General features: G+C 44.9%; 1 pseudogene; it reads left to right on the plus strand.

Moving 5' to 3' along the window:
- Positions 1-4,361: 4,361 nt before the first annotated feature.
- On the plus strand, positions 4,362-4,478 carry LOC126249907 (5S ribosomal RNA; annotated as a pseudogene).
- Positions 4,479-5,105: the final 627 nt, after the last annotated feature.

Consider the following 5,105-nt stretch of genomic DNA (forward strand, 5'->3'; position numbering starts at 1 on the left):
CTCCCATCGCTAAGTTGCGGCACGACAAGGAATCGAATTTAAAAAAAAATGAAATATTGATAAACATGAAGGCACACTCTAATTGAAAATAATTCTGCGATATGATTTACCATGGCTACACTTGAAGAACGGATTAGCATATCAAACTATACCATAATCTTACACATTACAAAAAAAATGGCTCTGAGCACTATGGGACTCAACTGCTGTGGTTATAAGTCCCCTAGAACTTGGAACTACTTAAACCTAACTAACCTAAGGACAGCAAACAACACCCAGCCATCACGAGGCAGAGAAAATCCCTGACCCCGCCGGGAATCGAACCCGGGAACCCGGGCGTGGGAAGCGAGAACACTACCGCACGACCACGAGATGTGGGCAAGCACATTACAACTTCTAACTTACATTACTAGAAGTGACCTGAACAGACATCCTCACTTACTAAAGACCCAGATTATAGTGCTGTTCCCTGCTACTAGACTGAGGTCCACAGATAGCAACAGAAATGGTCAGAGAAAATACGTCCCAGCTACCTGTACCACCTTATAGAATAGTTGCTGACCAGTGTCCCCTAATGTGTCTTTGGCCCTACAGAAGACTACTTAAGCTCTACACACGAGCTGGCTAAACTGCCAGTGCCATCCCAGAACTCATGCCTGTGAACAAAAGTACATGCATGTATGACCCACACTCACACACACTCTCTATGGGGCAAGATAAAGAGTGGGAAAAGGAACACAGAAATATAGCATGTGACACAGAAATGTAGCATGGATATGTAATATATACGGTTAGACGAACGCATATATACTTAGTACACCAATATATGTGTAAAACGTAAAATATAAGTTGAGAAATTACAATACCTGAGTATTGAAGCGCCGCTGTGACTGTCTAATGAAACACTCTGCTGTTCATCCTTCTCCCTAGAATCAAAAACACAGGTGCACCGATAAATAGAGGTGTTAAGAAGTATAGAAAGACCGAAGTCAGCTCAATAGAGCCAAGGGAACGGTTCGCATTGAGACGTTTCGCACTTTATCGTCCCGCCATGTTGCTGTTCGCAGTGCTAGGGATCACACAACTACCATGCGAATATGGAACCAGTATGTTCAAGAGGGCCATAATCAACGCCTTAAGTGACATCAACGACCCCAAGCGACTACGGCCCGAGAGGACAGGCAAATTATTTGCTCGGCCGTGCAGGATCGTACAGCCACGTACCGCCATTGAGGTACTCGGATTGTTTGCAGTAATGTAAGAGTTCACACTCACAATGCGACAGCGAATGGAGCACCATGAAATGTCGGCACGGCCACCATCGTAGTGGCTTCTCTTGACGCGGCAACAAAGATCGGCACGCCTTCAGTGACACGTTCAATAAAAACACTGAACGTAGGTGTGGCACCATGTTGTCTTTTCAAACAATTCCTGGTTCTGTGTACTCCATTTCGCGGAATGTAGCCTCCGTGTGGAGTCTCCGAAGAGAATGAACGTTGGCATATAGCATTCGTTATCGTAATATTGGTCCAGTACCTGTAATAATGGTATGGGGTGCAATTGTATACACAACATGATCTCCTCTTGTTCGTATAGCCACTAACTTAGACACCAGTTGTAACATTTATGACGTATTAAGACCAGTCACTGTTCCATATCTTCAAAGTCTCCGTGACGTTATGTTAAGTTCGAATATTTCAAGTTGTATCATGACCTACCTCGATACAGAGAGGGTTCGACTGTTTCCATGGTCAGCACGTTCATCAAATCTTTCACCAACTGGAAATACCTGATCATGGGCTGCTGAGAGAATGACATACCGCCATTCATCAGTCGCTACGGCTGATGAATTCTGGCACAGAGTTGAAGCAGCATGTAATGAAAAACCCATCCACATCTGTCACCTAAGTTCAGTTCAACTCGATGCCCATCTGGACTGGAGCCGCTTTTGTTGCCGGAGGTGGCACCACTGTGTACTGAATTTCACATCCTGTGTACCCCCAATGCAACAACAAATTTAATAATGTAGTCTTCCTACTATTTGTATATGAAGAAAAAGTAAAATTTAGTTATTTTCTACCCTTCCCGGTGTTGCAATTTTAATGGCAAGCAGTGTAAAGGAAGTGCGCAGAACTCTGGGGATCGATATGGATCATTGAAATCTCCAGGTAATTGTACCGACAAGGATATTGTTAACGTTGTGGCGCTCCACCAGCTGCAAACTCACAAGTGTACCAACTTGGGTTGAACAAGGCTCACTGCAAAAGTTGCAAGCATTGAATGGCCGACTACCAGTCTGAAACAGTGCTCATTGAGTCACAGCATGCTGCGTCATACACAGAAATCGTATAACAAACCACTGATGTACGACAGGAGCCGCTTGTGCAGTCATACAGAATTGGAGAGAGAGTCTTGGCATTGACAACGGGTCAGGGACCTAGGATTTACGTAAGTACAGTGCTAGGTAGATACTTTCCTTGCATGCTGATCTATTATAGCAGAGAAATATCCACCATATTAGGGCGTCAGTGGAATAAAGTTATAGGCCATAGGCGGTTACATACACTGTCCGTCCAAAAAGCTCCGACACTAGTTTTATTCCTGGCGTATAGACGACGTCGGCGTGGTAGCTGCGGTGGTATCTTCCACTAACAACTGTAAACAGCAGATCTACATTCGACCATCCGTTGTGAGCAGACAGTGTTAAGTAGTGGGTGTGCAGTCGTTCTGTCTCAAACCTCAGTGGAGCAATGTCTCTATACCAAGTGTTCAAGATATTCTCCATAATATTTTGAAGAAGAGGAAAGTGTCTGGTCATGACAGGTGTGACAACAGGTTTTACAATTTTGTCAGATACTAGCAAAAATCGAGCCTCCCTTCAACGATTACCAAATCAGTCCCATTGTAATATCCAATAGCTCCTTACATTCCGACTCCATGTGTTTAAGAGATATGAGCCGACGAGACTCTCTGCTTCCTGTGACCTTTCACGATGTCGATTACGGACACGTTGTTGGCGTACAGACAGAAGCGGGACTCAACGCTGAATACCACGCAATGTCCCAGTTGAGACTTGCTCCATACCGTGCACTGCCTGCAAATGAAGAGGAGTCCTCTATACCGTGCAAATCTCTGTTAAATGTGCTACGATGTCGGTCGTAAAATGACGCATGGCAACCTGAGGTATCAATCCGGCTTCCAGTAATGTGTTGGTGGCGGCTTGTTGTGACACTGTGCCTGTAACCTGTGTCCTGATTACATCTGTTATCATACATCATTTCGTGAGAGCAAGTCGAAAAATCCTAAGATCTTGTCGAGGCGAAGTCCTTCTGAAAGAATCTGTACCTTCTCCTCTTGTCACACTGATTATCTGAGTTTATTTCGTCGTTACTCGTTCAGAAGCCAGTGGGCTAGAGCCAACTGTCTGCGCTGTCTGTCAGTATGATGCTCCCATCTTCCTAATCCAACTGTTCTTTCTTTCTAAAAGTTCGAAAGATGGCGGTAAGCTGCACGTGCACGTCCTCTGGCCATTCTCTGTTGCCGTCTTAGGGCTAGACACACCCAATAGCCATAATGCACTCAGGCAAATCTTCGCCTGTAAAAATGGTTTTTCTCTGTACTGGAAATACTGTAAGTAAGTTTTCATATGGTTGAAATTTTAATCACCATATCCAACGTGCATGGAAATACTAGAGCTCAGTTTGGCAGCATTCAGTCAAGATGTTGCAACATTTTGCATTTCCGTCAGTGAAACATGCTGTTGCTTATAATCCGATTTTATGCCTGAAAAACAAATCTACAATAATTTCATACGCTGAACCCGTGAATTTAATGCACGACAACAGTGCAAGAACCATATCATCATCATCATCATCATCACCAATCTGGCATCAGGCCCAAAGGATCACAAACAGCAAGAAGGCGGCTCACCTCTGATTTCTATGAGCTCCAATACCTCAGACCTTCGAGGATACCATCACTCCATCTCTCTCTTGGTCTGCCAGGTTGTCTCCTTCCATACAGTATGAAATCAAAGTCATTTAGTGGATAACTCAGGGCATTAATTCAGTCTACACCACCTGCCTATCCATGACATTGCCGGCCGCGGTGGCCGTGCGGTTCTGGCGCTGCAGTCCGGAACCGTGAGACTGCTACGGTCGCAGGTTCGAATCCTGCCTCGGGCATGGGTGTTTGTGATGTCCTTAGGTTAGTTAGGTTTAAGTAGTTCTAAGTTCTAGGGGACTTATGACCTAAGATGTTGATTCCCATAGTGCTCAGAGCCAAATGAACCAAAATGAACTATCCATGACATTTATTCCTCATTATACCTACGATATTTTGTTTTTAATATAATTCTCCCAGGCAACGGCCTTGCCGCAGTGGATACACCGGTTCCCGTGAGATCACCGAAGTGAAGCGCTGTTGGGCGTGGCCGGCACTTGGATGGGTGACCATTCAGCCACCATGCGCTGTTGTCATTTTTCGGGGTGCACTCAGCGTCGTGATGCCAATTGAGGAGCTACTCGACCGAACAGTAGCGGCTTCGGTCAAGAATACCATCATAACGACCGGGAGAGCGGTGTGCTGACCCCACGCCCCTCCTATTCGCATCTTCCTCGTAGGATGACACGGCGGTCGGGTGGTCCCGGTAGGCCATTCGTGGCCTGACGACGGAGTGCTTTTTAATTCTCCTAGATCGTGAGTATGCCACACCCACCATTCTGTAGCCAAGCTTTATATTGGGCCAAAGATTTTCCTAAACTCCTTTCGTTCAGAATTGTGTAGGCAGGTTATAACCTAGTTTTCTTTTTTTGATCCATGTTTCACATTAATACAGTACTACTGGTTGGATCAGTGTTTCACACAACTGCAGTTTAGACTCGTGATTTCAGTTATTGGTTCAGACTGTAGCAACTGTGGTTTCCGGCTTCGCTCCTCATATCGATGTCCGTTGCACATGACATATTATCCCCGAATATCATGCCAAAATATTTAAATTCATAGACTTCTGTGTATGGTAGATTTCCCATTGCAAAGAATACTAATGGAAAATGATAAGTGAACACATTTAAAGGTGCGACGAACAAATTCAGTATTACCTCGGA

The sequence above is a fragment of the Schistocerca nitens genome, chromosome 3 (genome assembly GCF_023898315.1).
Source record: "Schistocerca nitens isolate TAMUIC-IGC-003100 chromosome 3, iqSchNite1.1, whole genome shotgun sequence".
Lineage (NCBI taxonomy): Eukaryota > Metazoa > Arthropoda > Insecta > Orthoptera > Acrididae > Schistocerca > Schistocerca nitens.